Raw genomic sequence first — 17,166 nt, 5'->3', positions numbered from 1 at the left:
ATGACAGCAGCTGACCTTGGATGGCGGGCCCCAACACTGCCCATAGACCACTTCCGTACCAGATTATGGGAAGTTCTACGGAGAGCATACCCTACAGAAAGAAACCATGCCACCTTATCCTCCTTTACAATCAACCCAGGTGAGCAACCTGCAGCATACCTGGACAGGGCTAAGACCACATGGAGATCGGTCCACGAAGAACCATTCGATCACACTGATACCACACTCAGAATGTGGAAGGAAATGGTGGTCAACGGGTGTCCTGGAGATGTTAAAACCAAACTCAGAGGAACGGTAGGTTTGATTGCACTTCCTCTGACCCAATTCAATACGCATGTGCACCACCATGTGACCCAGCACAACAAGGAAAGAGGGGGTGCTGAGAGCCAGGTGCAGTCCCTCCAGGTACAACTCCTGAAACTCCAATTGAAGGAAGCACAACAAGGAGAAAAACCTAAGAAACAGATGGTGGCGGAAGAAACGAAGGAGACAGGCACCAAAACAGACATCTCTCAAATAGTGGCCCAGACTATCTCCCAGATGATTCAACAGCAGGCCGGTCCTCAACCAGCCAACCCGGGGCCTACTCCAGTGGGGCAACCTGTAGTTACTCTGCCTTGGTATCCCCCGCAACCACAACTTGCATACCAGCCGCAACGGATACCAGGCCATCCAAGAGGAGGGGTTTGTTTCAACTGTAGAACTCCAGGGCACTACTCACGAGAGTGTCCATACCCACTCACACCACAACAACGCCAGTGGAACTCTACGAGAGGTCCATATGGGAAGGAAAGGGGTGGAAATAGACCTCAACAGTACGAACATCAGCAACCAGGACCCACACCCATGCATCAGCAACCCGCATACAACCAACTGCAGTTCCAGGGAATGACTGGGAACACCATCCCCTGGCCATAAAAATGCCCACCACCCACGGCAGAAGAAGGAAACAGCAACTCCCAGACGGTTCACATGTCACCCTTGAATCAGCCATCATCCCTTAACCAGCATCAGCCCAATTAGCTGAAATCATTGGATTGACGCAGGTCCTCATCAGAGGAAAAGGAAAGACTGAATATCTATACAGACTCAGCCCACGCCCATGAAGCAGGCCACACTGATGGACCCAGGACTTTTATGAGAAACACATGGCCCCACACACGAAGGCAAACTAAAGACCCTCCAAAAAGGCCTCGCACATCTGGTGGCACCCTCACATAAAAAATATGACTGACTTATTTTATGACGATGATTTATTTTGTGACGAATGCAATGTTTGTGACAGACACAACCCAAAGAAACCATATCGAACACCAATGGGCTCATACTTAATACCTAATGCATGTTTTCAGGATATTAGTATAGACTACACCGACATGGGCCCCGACAATTTATCTAAAGGCAAACGCTATCTCCTAGTTATAGTTGATAGGTTCTCCAAATGGGTAGAGGCAATACTAACAAAAGGGGAGGATGCTAGGTCAGTCTTTGAGTGGCTACAAACCAAACTAATACCCAGGTATGGCATCCCAAGACAAATCAAATTTGACAAATGGCTCACATTTAACAAACACCTGAGACAGGTGGAAGAAAGATTTGGCATAACCCACAGATTTGGATCTGTGTACAGGCCCCAATCCCAAAATCTGGTGGAACGTCAAACCAAAAGCAAAAGCTAAGATAGCTAAAGGATGTGCCTCATGGGATAATGACTGGTAGAGTCATGCATGGTCCACCAAGGGAGGGAGGTCATATGCCCGCCCTTGATGTACAACAAATTGTAATGTCTAATTATGTGAAAAAACTGACGGTTCTCTCTGCAGCATTCTCTACCCAGGTTCACAAGGTCCAGGAGGGGGAGCTGCCGGGGGACACGCCACTACTGAAGGTAAAGGTTGGTGACTGGGTGAGGGTTAAAGTCCACAAGAGAAAGTGGCTGGAACCCAGGTGGACTGGACCGTACGAAGTGAAGGAGGTTACTTCACACTCAGTCCAGGTCAAAGGTAAATCAGGCGCACCTTGGCGCCTTACACATTGCACCCCAGCCCCAATTCCTTCTAGAACACTGACTGAAGTCAGAGCTGATTTGAGCGGCCTAAATTCGATTCCAAATGAAGACACTCCTTCCTCAGGTGATGCGGCATCAAACTCCGCCTCCCCTGAGAAGGGAACCTCGCCCAGTTAGAGGGAAATTTCTCCCTCTCTGGGTGAGGCTGGGGTTATCTGGTCCCTTATTTGTGATATTCCTACTGATATTTGGAGTAACCCTAGGACTTTCACATGGTTAATTGAACAACTATTTCACCCTGCCACATCACGTACACCAACCCCTACACATGTCCCTAACTCCTTTCCTGATATCACTCCCTCCAATCACTCCCGTCCCAAACGTAGCACTACACCTACAGACCCACCATGCAAACCAGACAAGGTTAGGAGCACCACCTTATGTATACCCACGATTGCAACCGCCACCTTTCTGCTATAGTTTTCACGACTAATAGATGTGAAGAGAGGGATTTGTTATATAAGTATTCATACACATAGCTCATATAAACAAAGACATTCCATCGTAAGAACACATACACCCAGCCACAAGACTGACCCCCTCTATTGGTCGGATGCTCAGGATAAGGCTCTGCTGTGCACCAATGGGGCTTCTGCTCTGGCTAGAGCAAGGCCCGCCTCCAACCCTCCGACCAGTCAAGAAGACCGAAACGACAAGACTCCACCTACTTTATTCTATGTATAAAAATGAATGTAACCGTTGTATAAGGCCTCTTTTTCACCTGACTCCTTGCCGAGTTATGTGAACTAGGTCAGTGCACGTAAAACTGCAGAACAAGATATCTTTGACTCATTAAAACTGTCTTTTGTTACAACTGAAATCCACTCTGTCCAGCGTCCGTGATTGGGTCTCAACTCTCCAGTATTTAAACACTAACAGAACCCAATCTGTGCCACACAGCATTTGCTAATTTCTCCCTTGCATGGGCGACATGAAAGTAAAAACGCTGAAATAAAGCAGAACATGTGATAGTTTGCACAAACAAACTCAATGTAGATGGCAGTGGTGGGATTTGAACCCACGCCTCCTTAGAGACTGGAGCCTTAATCCAGCGCCTTAGACCGCTCGGCCACACTACCCAGCTCTGGCAAGCTTCCACACTTTCTCGTCAGTTACCTAGAGCGTCTGCACTCCCTTGTATTTTAGTCTTCTTTTTCATTTTCTTCTTTAAAATCTTTATGTATCTCATGTTGCTCTTGCGTCCTTCATCTTTTTTTGATTCTCTTTCTAAAAATCTTAATTTATCTGATGTTGCTCTTTCTTTCATCGTATAAACTTAGAATTAGTTTCTGCTTTTATGTCTGAAGCAGATTGAATTAGAAAAACACGGCAGATAATTGCATTAACAGACGTGGGAATCAGGGTAAAGGCTGGATTCCCTTTATTTGTCCGGTGTCCTTGGTGGCCTTGTTTGAAATGACATTACAGTTTTCTGTTGAGAAAAACTTGCAGCGGTGGACTTTGAACCGACACCTCCGAAAGACTGGGTCCTTAAATCCAGTTCTCTGGACAGCTCGGCCACAGTACCAACTGTTAAAATGGACTGCTGGGTCGTCGCAAAGACCATCACAACTTTCCTTTTTTCCAATCAAGGATTTGACGTGAACAACCACCGGTAGGAGGTGCAACTGCCACCGCGGCGGCACAGGACTTGGTGGTTGGTTGGTTAAGGCGATGGACTACACTATCGAGTTGGAACCCCATCCGTGACACACAACATTGCTTCTTTTCTCCCTTGCATGGCCCTGCATGAAAGTAAAAACGCTGAAATAAAGCAGAAAATGTGATAGCTTGCGCAAACAAACTCAATAAAGATGGCAGTGGTGGGATTTGAACCCACGCCTCCTTAGAGACTGGAGCCTAAATCCAGCGCCTTAGACCGCTCGGCCACACTACCCAGCTCTGGCAAGATTTCCACACTTTCTCGTCAGTTACCTAGAGCGTCTGCACTCCCTTGTATTTTAGTCATCTTTTTCATTTTCTTCTTTAAAATCTTTATGTATCTCATGTTGCTCTTGAGTCCTTCATCTTTTTTTTATTCTATTTTTAAAAATCTTGATTTATCTCATGTTGCTCTTTCTTCCATTGTGTACACTGAAAATTAGTTTCTGCTTTTATGTCTGAAGCAGATTGAATCTGAAAAACACAGCAGATAATTTCAAAAACAGAGGTGGGAATTAGGGTAAAGGCTGGATTCCCTTTATTTGTCCGGTGTCCTTGGTGGCCTTGCTTGAAATTACATTACAGTTTTCTGTTGAGAAAAAGTTAAAGCGGTGGACTTTGAACCTACACCTCTGAAAGACTGGATCCTTAAATACAGTTCTCTGGACAGCTTGGCCACAGTACCCACTGTTAAAATGGACTGCTAGGTCGTCGCACAGCCCAGGCCAACTTTCCTTGTTTACAATCAAGGCTTTGACGTGAACAACCACCGGTAGGAGGTGCAACTGCCACCGCGGGGGCACAGGACTTGGTGGCTGGTTGGTTAAGGCGATGGACTACACTATTGAGTTGGAACCCCATCCGTGACACACAACATTGATTTTTTTCTCCCTTACATGAAAGTAAAAACGCTGAAATAAAGCACAACATGTGATAGCTTGCGCAAACAAACTCAATAAAGATGGCAGTGGTGGGATTTGATTCCACGCCTCCTTAGAGAATGGAGCCTAAATCCAGCACCTTAGACCGCTCGGCCACACTACCCAGCTCTGGCAAAATATTCACACTTTCTCGTCAGTTACCTAGAGCGTCTGCACTCCCTTGTATTTCAGTCTTCTTTTTCATTTTCTTCTTTAAAATCTTTATGTATCTCATGTTGCTCTTGCGTCCTTCATCTTTTTTTGATTCTCTTTTTAAAAATCTTAATTTATCTGATGTTGCTCTTTCTTCCATCGTATAAACTTGGAATTAGTTTCTGCTTTTATGTCTGAAGCAGATTGAATTAGAAAAACACGGCAGATAATTGCAATAACAGACGTGGGAATTAGGGTAAAGGCTGGATTCACTTTATTTGTCCGGTGTCCTTGGTGGCCTTGTTTGAAATTACATTACAGTTTTCTGTTGAGAAAAAGTTAAAACGGTGGACTTTGAACCCACACCTCTGAAAGACTGGATCCTTATCTCCAGTTCTCTGGACAGCTTGGCCACAGTACCCACTGTTAAAATGGACTGCTGGGTCGTCGCACAGCCCAGCCCAAGTTTCCTTGTTTACAATCAAGGCTTTGACGTGAACAACCACCGGTAGGAGGTGCAACTGCCACCGCGGGAGCACAGGACTTGGTGGCTGGTTGGTTAAGGCGACGGACTACACTATTGAGTTGGAACCCCATCCGTGACACACAACATTGCTTTTTTTCTCCCTTGCATGGCCCTACATGAAAGTAAAAACACAGAAATAAAGCAGAACATGTGATAGCTTGCGCAAACAAACTCAATAAAGATGGCAGTGGTGGGATTTGAACCCACGCCTCCTTAGAGACTGGAGCCTTAATCCAGCACCTTAGACCACTCGGCCACACTACCCAGCTCTGGCGAACTATTCACACTTTCTCGTCAGTTACCTAGAGCGTCTGCACTTCCTTGTATGTTAGTCCTCTTTTTCATTTTCTTCTTTAAAATCTTTATGTATCTCATGTTGCTCTTGCGTCCTTCATCTTTTTTTGATTCTCTTTTTAAAAATCTTGATTTATCTCATGTTGCTCTTTCTTCCATTGTGTACACTGAAAATTAGTTTCTGCTTTTATGTCTGAAGCAGATTGAATCTGAAAAACACAGCAGATAATTTCAAAAACAGAGGTGGGAATTAGCGTAAAGGCTGGATTCCCTTTATTTGTCCGGTGTCCTTGGTGGCCTTGCTTGAAATTACATTACAGTTTTCTGTTGAGAAAAAGTTAAAGCGGTGGACTTTGAACCCACACCTCTGAAAGACTGGATCCTTAAATCCAGTTCTCTGGACAGCTCGGCCACAGTACCAACTGTGAAAATGGACTGCTGGGTCGTCCCACAGACCATCACAACTTTCCTTAATTCCAATCAAGGATTTGACATGAACAACCACCGGTAGGAGGTGCAACTGCCACCGTGAGAGCACAGGACTTGGTGGCTGGTTGGTTAAGGCGACGGACTACACCATTGAGTTGGAACCCCATCCGTGACACACAACATTGCTTTTTTTCTCCCTTGCATGGCCCTACATGAAAGTAAAAACACAGAAATAAAGCAGAACATGTGATAGCTTGCGCAAACAAACTCAATAAAGATGGCAGTGGTGGGATTTGAACCCACGCCTCCTTAGAGACTGGAGCCTTAATCCAGCGCCTTAGACCGCTCGGCCACACTACCCAGCTCTTGCGAACTATTCACACTCTCTCGTCAGTTAACTAGAGCGTCTGCACTTCCTTGTATTTTAGTCTTCTTTTTCATTTTCTTCTTTAAAATCTTTATGTATCTGATGTTGCTCTTTCTTCCATCGTATAAACTTAGAATTAGTTTCTGCTTTTATGTCTGAAGCAGATTGAATTAGAAAAACACGGCAGATAATTGCAATAACAGACGTGGGAATTAAATCAAATCAAATCAAATTTATTTATATAGCCCTTCGTACATCAGCTGATATCTCAAAGTGCTGTACAGAAACCCAGCCTAAAACCCCAAACAGCAAGCAATGCAGGTGTAGAAGCACGGTGGCTAGGAAAAACTCCCTAGAAAGGCCAAAACCTAGGAAGAAACCTAGAGAGGAACCAGGCTATGTGGGGTGGCCAGTCCTCTTCTGGCTGTGCCGGGTGGAGATTATAACAGAACATGGCCAAGATGTTCAAATGTTCATAAATGACCAGCATGGTCGAATAATAATAAGACAGAACAGTTGAAACTGGAGCAGCAGCACAGCCAGGTGGACTGGGGACAGCAAGGAGTCATCATGTCAGGTAGTCCTGGGGCATGGTCCTAGGGCTCAGGTCCTCCGAGAGAGAGAAAGAGAGAAGGAGAGAATTAGAGAACGCACACTTAGATTCACACAGGACACCGAATAGGACAGGAGAAGTACTCCAGATATAACAAACTGACCCTAGCCCCCCGACACATAAACTACTGCAGCATAAATACTGGAGGCTGAGACAGGAGGGGTCAGGAGACACTGTGGCCCACTCCGAGGACACCCCCGGACAGGGCCAAACAGGAAGGATATAACCCCACCCACTTTGCCAAAGCACAGCCCCCACACCACTAGAGGGATATCTTCAACCACCAACTTACCATCCTGAGACAAGGCTGAGTATAGCCCACAAAGGGCTCCGCCACGGCACAACCCAAGGGGGGGGGGCGCCAACGCAGACAGGATGACCTCATCAATGACTCAACCCACTCAGGTAACGCACCCCCTCCAGGGACGGCATGAGAGAGCCCCAGTAAAGCCAGTGACTCAGCCCCTGTAATAGGGTTAGAGGCAGAGAATCCCAGTGGAAAGAGGGGAACCGGCCAGGCAGAGACAGCAAGGGCGGTTCGTTGCTCCAGAGCCTTTCCGTTCACCCTCCCACTCCTGGGCCAGACTACACTCAATCATATGACCCACTGAAGAGATGAGTCTTCAGTAGAGACTTAAAGGTTGAGACCGAGTTTGCGTCTCTGACATGGGTAGGCAGACCGTTCCATAAAAATGGAGCTCTATAGGAGAAAGCCCTGCCTCCAGCTGTTTGCTTAAAAATTCTAGGGACAATTAGGAGGCCTGCGTCTTGTGACCGTAGCGTACGTGTAGGTATGTACGGCAGGACCAAATCAGAGAGATAGGTAGGAGCAAGCCCATGTAATGCTTTGTAGGTTAGCAGTAAAACCTTGAAATCAGCCCTTGCTTTGACAGGAAGCCAGTGTAGAGAGGCTAGCACTGGAGTAATATGATCAAATTTTTTGGTTCTAGTCAGGATTCTAGAAGCCGTATTTAGCACTAACTGAAGTTTATTTAGTGCTTTATCCGGGTAGCCGGAAAGTAGAGCATTGCAGTAGTCTAACGTGGAAGTGACAAAAGCATGGATAAATTTTTCTGCATCATTTTTGGACAGAAAGTTTCTGATTTTTGCAATGTTACGTAGATGGAAAAAAGCTGTCCTTGAAATGGTCTTGATATGTTCTTCAAAAGAGAGATCAGAGTCCAGAGTAACGCCGATGTCCTTCACAGTTTTATTTGAGACGACTGTACAACCATTAAGATTAATTGTCAGATTCAACAGAAGATCTCTTTGTTTCTTGGGACCTAGAACAAGCATCTCTGTTTTGTCCGAGTTTAAAAGTAGAAAGTTTGCAGCCATCCACTTCCTTATGTTAGTGTAAATTAGTGTAAAGGCTGGATTCCCTTTATTTGTCCGGTGTCCTTGGTGGCCTTGTTTGAAATTACATTACAGTTTTCTGTTGAGAAAAAGTTGCAGCGGTGGACTTTGAACCGACACCTCCGAAAGACTGGGTCCTTAAATCCAGTTCTCTGGACAGCTCGGCCACAGTTCCCACTGTTAAGATGGACTGCTTGGTCGTCGCACAGACCATCACAACTTTCCTTTTTTCCAATCAAGGATTTGACGTGAACAACCACCGGTAGGAGGTGCCACCGCGGGGGCACAGGACTTGGTGGCTGGTTGGTTAAGGCGATGGACTACACTATTGAGTTGGAACCCCATCCGTGACACACACCATTGCTTCTTTTCTCCCTTGCATGGGCGACATGAAAGTAAAAACGCTGAAATAACGCAGAACATGTGATAGCTTGCGCAAACATTAAGGCGATGGACTACACTATTGAGTTGGAACCCCATCAATGACACACATCATTGCTTCTTTTCACCCTTGCATGGGCGACATGAAAGTAAAAACGCTGAAATAACGCAGAACATGTGATAGCTTGCGCAAACAAACTCAATAAAGATGGCAGTGGTGGGATTTGAACCGACACTTCCGAAAGACTGGGTCCTTAAATCCAGTTCTCTGGACAGCTCGGCCACAGTTCCCACTGTTAAAATGGAATGCTTGGTCGTCGCACAGACCATCACAACTTTCCTTTTTTCCAATCAAGGAATTGACATGAACAACCACCAGTAGGAGGTGCAATTGCCACAGCGATGGCACAGGACTTGGTGGCTGGTTGGTTAAGGCGATGGACTACACTATTGAGTTGGAACCCCATCCGTGACACACACCATTGCTTCTTTTCTCCCTTGCATGGCCCTGCATGAAAGTAAAAACGCTGAAATAAAGCTTAACATGTGATAGCTTGCGCAAACAAACTCAATAAAGATGGCAGTGGTGGGATTTGAACCCACGCCTCCTTAGAGACTGGAGCCTTAATCCAGTTCTCTGGACAGCTCGGCCAAACTGTTAAAATGGAATGCTTGGTCGTCGCACAGACCATCACAACTTTCCTTTTTTCCAATCAAGGATTTGACGTGAACAACCACCGGTAGGAGGTGCAACTGCCCCCGCGGGGGCATAGGACTTGGTGGCTGGTTGGTTAAGGTGATGGACTACACTATTGAGTTGGAACCCCATCCGTGACACACAACATTGCTTCTTTTCTCCCTTGCATGGCCCTGCATGAAAGAAAAAACGCTGAAATAAAGCAGAACATGTGATAGCTTGCGCAAACAAACTCAATAAAGATGGCAGTGGTGGGATTTGAACCCACGCCTCCTTAGAGACTGGAGCCTTAATCCAGCGCCTTAGACCGCTCGGCCACACTACCCAGCTCTGGCAAAATACTCACACTTTCTCGTCAGTTACCTAGAGCGTCTGCACTCCCTTGTATTTTAGTATTATTTTTCATTTTCTTCTTTAAAATCTTTATGTATCTCATGTTGCCATTGCGTCCTTCATCTTTTTTTGATTCTCTTTTTAAAAATCTTAATTTATCTGATGTTGCTCTTTCTTCCATCGAATAAACTTAGAATTAGTTTCTGCTTTTATGTCTGAAGCAGATTGAATTAGAAAAACACAGCAGATAATCGCAATAACAGACGTGGGAATTAGGTTAAATGCTGGATTCCCTTTATTTGTCCGGTGTCCTTGGTGGCCTTATTTGAAATGACATTACAGTTTTCTGTTGAGAAAAAGTTGCAGCGGTGGACTTTGAACCGACACCTCCGAAAGACTGGGTCCTTAAATCCAATTCTCTGGACAGCTCGGCCACAGTACCCACTCTTAAAATGGACTGCTTGGTCGTCGCACAGACCATCACAACTTTCCTTTTTTCCTTATCAAGGATTTGACGTGATAAACCACCGGTAGGAGGTGCAACTGCCACCGTGAGAGCACAGGACTTGGTGGCTGGTTGGTTAAGGACTACACTATTGAGTTGGAACCCCATCCGTGACACACAACATTGCTTCTTCTCTCCCTTGCATGGCCCTACATGAAAGAAAAAACGCTGAAAAAAAGCAGAACATGTGATAGCTTGCGCAAACAAACTCAATAAAGATGGCAGTGGTGGGATTTGAACCCACGCCTCCTTAGAGACTGGAGCCTTAATCCAGCGCCTTAGACCGCTCGGCCACACCACCCAGCTCTGGCAAAATATTCACACTCGGCCACAGTACCCACTGTTAAAATGGAATGCTTGGTCGTCGCACAGACCATCACAACTTTCCTTTTTTCCAATCAAGGATTTGATGTGATAAACCACCGGTAGGAGGTGCAACTGCCACCGCGGGGGCACAGGACTTGGTGGCTGGTTTGTTAAGGCGATGTACTACACTATTGAGTTGGAATCCTATCCGTGAAACACAACATTGCCTCTTTTCTCCCTTGCATGGCCCTGCATGAAAGTAAAAATGCTGAAATAAAGCAGAACATGTGATAGCTTGCGCAAACAAAGTCAATCAAGATGGCAGTGGTGGGATTTGAACCCACGCCTCCTTAGAGACTGGAGCCTAAATGCAGCGCCTTAGACCGCTCGGCCACACTACCCAGCAAAATATTCACACTTTCTCGTCAGTTACCTAGAGCGTCTGCACTCTCTTGTATTTTAGTCTGCTTTTTCGTTTTCTTCTTTAAAATCTTTATGTATCTCATGTTGCTCTTGCGTCCTTCATCTTTTTTTGATTCTCTTTTTAAAAATCTTAATTTATCTGATGTTGCTCTTTCTTCCATCGTATAAACTTAGAATTAGTTTCTGGTTTTATGTCTGAAGCAGATTGAATTAGAAAAACACGGCAGATAATTGCAATAACAGACGTGGGAATTAGGGTAAAGGCTGGATTCCCTTTATTTGTCCGGTGTCCTTGGTGGCCTTGTTTGAAATTACATTACAGTTTTCTGATGAGAAAAAGTTGCAGTGGTGGACTTTGAACCGACACCTCTGAAAGACTGGGTCCTTAAATCCAGTTCTCTGGACAGCTCGCCCACAGTACCAACTGTTAAAATGGACTGCTGGGTCGTCCCACAGACCATCACAACTTTCCTTTTTTCCAATCAAGGATTTGACGTGAACAACCACCGGTAGGAGGTGCAACTGCCACCGTGAGAGCACAGGACTTGGTGGCTGGTTGGTTAAGGCGATGGACTACAATATTGAGTTGGAACCCCATCCGTGACACACAACATTGATTTATTTCTCCCTTGCATGGCCCTACATGAAAGTAAAAACGCTGAAATAAAGCAGAACATGAGATAGCTTACGCAAACAAACTCAAGAAAGATGGCAGTGGTGGGATTTGAACCCACGCCTCCTTAGAGACTGGAGCCTTAATCCAGCGCCTTAGACCGCTCGGCCACACTACCCAACTCTGGCAAGCTTCCACACTTTCTCGTCAGTTACCTAGAGCGTCTGCACTTCCTTGTATTTTAGTCTTCTTTTTCATTTTCTTCTTTAAAATCTTTATGTATCTCATGTTGCTCTTGCGTCCTTTATCTTTTTTGATTCTCTTTTTAAAAATCTTAATTTATCTGATGTTGCTCTTTCTTCCATCGTATAAACTTAGAATTAGTTTCTGCTTTTATGTCTGAAGCAGATTGAATTAGAAAAACACGGCAGATAATTGCAATAACAGACGTGGGAATTAGGGTAAAGGCTGGATTCCCTTTATTTTCCGGTGTCCTTGGTGGCCTTGTTTGAAATTACATTACAGTTTTCTGTTGAGAAAAAGTTGCAGTGGTGGACTTTGAACCCACACCTCCGAAAGACTGGGTCCTTAAATCCAGTTCTCTGGACAGCTCGGCCACAGTTCCCACTGTTAAAATGGACTGCTTGGTCGTCGCACAGACCATCACAACTTTCCTTTTTTCCAATTTGACGTGAAAAACCACCAGTAGGAGGTGCAACTGCCACCGCGGGGGCACAGGACTTGGTGGCTGGTTGGTTAAGGCGATGGACTATTGAGTTGGAACCCCATCCGTGACACACAACATTGCTTCTTTTCTCCCTTGCGCTAGCCAAGGTGGCCAGGTGCACGGTGTTTCCTCCGGCGCATTGGTGCGGCTTGCTTCCGGGTTGGATGTGCGCTGTGTTAAAGAAGCAGCGGCTTGGTTGGTTGTGTATCGGAAGACGCATGACTTTCAACCTTCGTCTCTCCCGAACCCGTACGGGAGTTGTAGCATTGAGACAAGATAGTAGCTACTACAACAATTGGATACTACGAAATTGGGGAGAAAAAGGGGTAAAATTCAAAATAAAAAAATAAATAAAAATAAATAAAGCAGAACATGTGATAGCTTGCGCAAACAAACTCAATAAAGATGGCAGTGGTGCGATTTGAACCCACGCCTCCATAGAGACTAAATCCAGCGCCTTAGACCACTCGGCAGAATATTCACACTTTCTCGTCAGTTACCAGAGCGTCTGCACTCCCTTGTATTTTAGTCTTCTTTTTCATTTTCTTCTTTAAAATCTTTATGTATCTCATGTTGCTCTTGCGTCCTTCATCTTTTTTTGATTCTCTTTTTAAAAATCTCATGTTGCTCTTTCTTCCATTGTGTACACTGAAAATGTGTTTCTGCTTTTATGTCTGAAGCAGATTGAATTAGAAAAACACGGCAGATAATTTCAAAAACAGACGAGGGAATTTGGATAAAGGATGGATTCCCTTTATTTGTCCGGTGTCCTTGGTTGCCTTGCTTGAAATTACATTACAGTTTTCTGTTGAGAAAAAGTTAAAGCGGTGGACTTTGAACCCACACATCTGAAAGACTGGATCCTTAAATCCAGTTCTCTGGACAGCTTGGCCACAGTACCCACTGTTAAAATGGACTGCTAGGTCTTCGCACAGCCCAGGCTACCTTTCCTTGTTTACAATCTAGGCTTTGACGTGAACAACCGCCGGTAGGAGGTGCAACTGCCACCGCGGGAGCACAGGACTTGGTGGCTGGTTGGTTAAGGCGATGGACTACACTATTGAGTTGGAACCCCATCCGTGACACACAACATTTGTTTTTTTCTCCCTTGCATGGCCCGACATGAAAGTAAAAACACTGAAATAAAGCAGAACATGTGATAGTTTGCGCAAACAAACTCACTGTAGATGGCAGTGGTGGGACTTGAACCCACGCCTCCTTAGAGACTGGAGCCTTAACCCAGCGCCTAAGACCGCTCGGCCACACTACCCAGCTCTGGCGAACTATTCACACTTTCTCATCAGTTACCTAGAGCGTCTGCACTTCCTTGTATGTTAGTCCTCTTTTTCATTTTCTTCTTTAAAATCTTTATGTATCTCATGTGCTCTTGCGTCCTTCATCTTTTTTTGATTCTCTTTCTAAAAATCTTAATTTATCTGATGTTGCTCTTTCTTTCATCGTATAAACTTAGAATTAGTTTCTGCTTTTATGTCTGAAGCAGATTGCATCTGAAAAAACACAGCAGATAATTTCAAAAACAGAGGTGGGAATTAGGGTAAAGGCTGGATTCCCTTTATTTGTCCGGTGTCCTTGGTGGCCTTGCTTGAAATTACATTACAGTTTTCTGTTGAGAAAAAGTTAAAGCGATGGACTTTGAACCCACACCCCCGAATGACTGGGTCCTTAAATCCAGTTCTCTGGACAGCTCGGACACAGTACCAACTGTTAAAATGGACTGCTGGGTAGTCCCACAGACCATCACAACTTTCCTTTTTTCCAATCAAGGATTTGACATGAACAACCACCGGTAGGAGGTGCAACTGCCACCGTGAGAGCACAGGACTTGGTGGCTGGTTGGTTAAGGCGACGGACTACACTATTGAGTTGGAACCCCATCCGTGACACACAACATTGCTTCTTTTCTCCCTTGCATGGCCCTGCATGAAAGTAAAAACGCTGAAATAAAGCAGAACATGTGATAGCTTGCGCAAACAAACTCAATAAAGATGGCAGTGGTGGGATTTGAACCCACGCCTCCTTAGAGACTGGAGCCTAAATCCAGCGCCTTAGACCACTCGGCCACACTACCCAGCTCTGGCAAGATATTCACACTTTCTCGTCAGTTACCTAGAGCGTCTGCACTTCCTTGTATTTTAGTCTTCTTTTTCATTTTCTTCTTTAAAATCTTTATGTATCTCATGTTGCTCTTGCGTCCTTTATCTTTTTTTGATTCTCTTTTTAAAAATCTTAATTTATCTGATGTTGCTCTTTCTTCTATCGTATAAACTTAGAATTAGTTTCTGCTTTTATGTCTGAAGCAGATTGAATTAGAAAAACACGGCAGATAATTGCAATAACAGACGTGGGAATTAGGGTAAAGGCTGGATTCCCTTTATTTTCTGGTGTCCTTGGTGGCCTTGTTTGAAATTACATTACAGTTTTCTGTTGAGAAAAAGTTGCAGCGGTGGACTTTGAACCGACACCTCCGAAAGACTGGGTCCTTAAATCCAGTTCTCTGGACAACTCGACCACAGTACCCACTGTTAAAATGGACTGCTTGGTCATCGCACAGACCATCACAACTTTCCTTTTTCCAATCAAGGATTTGACGTGAACAACCACCGGTAGGAGGTGCAACTGCCACCGTGAGAGCACAGGACTTGGTGGCTGGTTGGTTAAGGCGACGGACTACACTATTGAGTTGGAACCCCATCCGTGACACACAACATTGCTTCTTTTCTCCCTTGCATGGCCCTGCATGAAAGTAAAAACGCTGAAATAAAGCAGAACATGTGATAGCTTGCGCAAACAAACTCAATAAAGATGGCAGTGGTAGGATTTGAACCCACGCCTCCTTAGAGACTGGAGCCTTAATCCAGCGCCTTAGATCGCTCGGCCACACTACCCAGCTCTGGCAAAATATTCACACTTTCTCGTCAGTTACCTAGAGCGTCTGCACTCCCTTGTATTTCAGTCTTCTTTTTCATTTTCTTCTTTAAAATCTTTATGTATCTCATGTTGCTCTTGCGTCCTTCATCTTTTTTTGATTCTCTTTCTAAAAATGTTAATTTATCTGATGTTGCTCTTTCTTTCATTTTATAAACTGAGAATTAGTTTCTGCTTTTATGTCTGAAGCAGATTGAATTAGAAAAACACGGCAGATAATTGCAATAACAGACGTGGGAATTAGGGTAAAGGCTGGATTCCCTTTATTTGTCCGGTGTCCTTGGTGGCCTTGTTTGAAATGACATTACAGTTTTCTGTTGAGAAAAAGTTGCAGCGGTGGACTTTGAACCGACACCTCCGAAAGACTGGGTCCTTAAATCCAGTTCTCTGGACAGCTCGGACACAGTACCCACTGTTAAAATGGACTGCTTGGTCGTCGCACAGACCATCACAACTTTCCTTTTTTCCAATCAAGGATTTGACGTGAACAACTACCGAAGGAGGTGCAACTGCCACCGTGGGGGCACAGGACTTGGTGGCTGGTTGGTTAAGGCGATGGACTACACTATTGAGTTGGAACCCCATCCGTGACACACAACATTGCTTCTTTTCTCCCTTGCATGGCCCTGCATGAAAGTAAAAACGCTGAAATAAAGCAGAACATGTGATAGCTTGCGCAAACAAACTCAATAAAGATGGCAGTGGTGGGATTCGAACCCACGCCTCCTTAGAGACTGGAGCCTTAATCCAGCGCCTTAGACCGCTCGGCCACACTACCCAGCTCTGGAAAAACATTCACACTTTCTCTTCAGTTACCTAGAGCGTCTGCACTTCCTTGTATTTTAGTCTTCTTTTTCATTTTCTTCTTTAAAATCTTTATGTATCTCATGTTGCTCTTGCGTCCTTCATCTTTTTTTGATTATCTTTCTAAAAATGTTAATTTATCTGATGTTGCTCTTTCTTCCATCGTATAAACTTAGAATTAGTTTCTGCTTTTATGTCTGAAGCAGATTGAATTAGAAAAACACGGCAGATAATTGCAATAATAGACGTGGGAATTAGGGTAAAGGCTGGATTCCCTTTATTTGTCCGGTGTCCTTTATTGGCCTTGTTTGAAATTACATTACAGTTTTCAGTTGAGAAAAAGTTGCAACGGCGGACTTTGAACCGACACCTCCGAAAGACCTGGTCCTTAAATCCAGTTCTCTGGACAGCTCGGCCACAGTACCCACTGTTAAAATGGACTGCTGGGTCGTCGCACAGACCATCACAACTTTCCTTTTTTCCAATCAAGGATTTGACATGAACAACCACCGGTAGGAGGTGCAACTGCCACCGTGAGAGCACAGGACTTGGTGGCTGGTTGGTTAAGGCGACGGACTGCACTATTGAGTTGGAACCCCATCCGTGACACACAACATTGCTTCTTTTCTCCCTTGCATGGCCCTACATGAAAGTAAAAACGCTGAAATAAAGCAGAACATGTGATAGCTTGCGCAAACAAACTCAATAAAGATGGCAGTGGTGGGATTTGAACCCACGCCTCTTTAGAGACTGGAGCCTTAATCCAGCGCCTTAGACCGCTCGGCCACACTACCCAACTCTGGCAAAATATTCACACTTTCTCGTCAGTTACCTAGAGCGTCTGCACTCCCTTGTATTTTAGTATTTTTCATTTTCTTCTTTAAAATCTTTATGTATCTCATGTTGCTCTTGCGTCCTTCATCTTTTTTTGATTCTCTTTTTAAAAATCTTAATTTATCTGATGTTGCTCTTTCTTCCATCGTATAAACTTAGAATTAGTTTCTGCTTTTATGTCTGAAGCAGATTGAATTAGAAAAACACGG

The 17,166-nt window shown here is 44.7% G+C and overlaps 13 non-coding genes across 13 annotated transcripts; all 13 read right to left on the bottom strand.

The window, feature by feature from the left end:
- Nucleotides 1–3,065: 3,065 nt before the first annotated feature.
- trnal-aag (transfer RNA leucine (anticodon AAG)) lies at nucleotides 3,066–3,147 on the bottom strand. Its single transcript has one exon. It is a non-coding gene; the product is annotated as a tRNA-Leu (tRNA).
- A 736-nt stretch (nucleotides 3,148–3,883) lies between these two features.
- Nucleotides 3,884–3,965, bottom strand: trnal-uag (transfer RNA leucine (anticodon UAG)). Its single transcript has one exon. It is a non-coding gene; the product is annotated as a tRNA-Leu (tRNA).
- Nucleotides 3,966–5,511: 1,546 nt separating this feature from the next.
- Nucleotides 5,512–5,593, bottom strand: trnal-aag (transfer RNA leucine (anticodon AAG)). Its single transcript has one exon. It is a non-coding gene; the product is annotated as a tRNA-Leu (tRNA).
- A 737-nt stretch (nucleotides 5,594–6,330) lies between these two features.
- On the bottom strand, nucleotides 6,331–6,412 carry trnal-aag (transfer RNA leucine (anticodon AAG)). The gene has a single exon. It is a non-coding gene; the product is annotated as a tRNA-Leu (tRNA).
- Nucleotides 6,413–9,709: 3,297 nt separating this feature from the next.
- trnal-aag (transfer RNA leucine (anticodon AAG)) lies at nucleotides 9,710–9,791 on the bottom strand. The gene has a single exon. It is a non-coding gene; the product is annotated as a tRNA-Leu (tRNA).
- A 732-nt stretch (nucleotides 9,792–10,523) lies between these two features.
- On the bottom strand, nucleotides 10,524–10,605 carry trnal-aag (transfer RNA leucine (anticodon AAG)). Its single transcript has one exon. It is a non-coding gene; the product is annotated as a tRNA-Leu (tRNA).
- Nucleotides 10,606–10,929: 324 nt separating this feature from the next.
- On the bottom strand, nucleotides 10,930–11,011 carry trnal-uag (transfer RNA leucine (anticodon UAG)). Its single transcript has one exon. It is a non-coding gene; the product is annotated as a tRNA-Leu (tRNA).
- A 731-nt stretch (nucleotides 11,012–11,742) lies between these two features.
- Nucleotides 11,743–11,824, bottom strand: trnal-aag (transfer RNA leucine (anticodon AAG)). Its single transcript has one exon. It is a non-coding gene; the product is annotated as a tRNA-Leu (tRNA).
- A 1,737-nt stretch (nucleotides 11,825–13,561) lies between these two features.
- trnal-aag (transfer RNA leucine (anticodon AAG)) lies at nucleotides 13,562–13,643 on the bottom strand. Its single transcript has one exon. It is a non-coding gene; the product is annotated as a tRNA-Leu (tRNA).
- Nucleotides 13,644–14,380: 737 nt separating this feature from the next.
- On the bottom strand, nucleotides 14,381–14,462 carry trnal-uag (transfer RNA leucine (anticodon UAG)). Its single transcript has one exon. It is a non-coding gene; the product is annotated as a tRNA-Leu (tRNA).
- A 735-nt stretch (nucleotides 14,463–15,197) lies between these two features.
- On the bottom strand, nucleotides 15,198–15,279 carry trnal-aag (transfer RNA leucine (anticodon AAG)). The gene has a single exon. It is a non-coding gene; the product is annotated as a tRNA-Leu (tRNA).
- Nucleotides 15,280–16,015: 736 nt separating this feature from the next.
- Nucleotides 16,016–16,097, bottom strand: trnal-aag (transfer RNA leucine (anticodon AAG)). The gene has a single exon. It is a non-coding gene; the product is annotated as a tRNA-Leu (tRNA).
- A 738-nt stretch (nucleotides 16,098–16,835) lies between these two features.
- Nucleotides 16,836–16,917, bottom strand: trnal-aag (transfer RNA leucine (anticodon AAG)). Its single transcript has one exon. It is a non-coding gene; the product is annotated as a tRNA-Leu (tRNA).
- Nucleotides 16,918–17,166: the final 249 nt, after the last annotated feature.

The sequence above is a fragment of the Oncorhynchus clarkii genome, chromosome 17 (genome assembly GCF_045791955.1).
Source record: "Oncorhynchus clarkii lewisi isolate Uvic-CL-2024 chromosome 17, UVic_Ocla_1.0, whole genome shotgun sequence".
In the NCBI taxonomy this organism is placed as follows: Eukaryota; Metazoa; Chordata; class Actinopteri; order Salmoniformes; family Salmonidae; genus Oncorhynchus; species Oncorhynchus clarkii.
The sequence above is the reverse complement of the archived record's forward strand: the minus strand, read 5'-3'. Positions and strand labels throughout refer to the sequence as shown.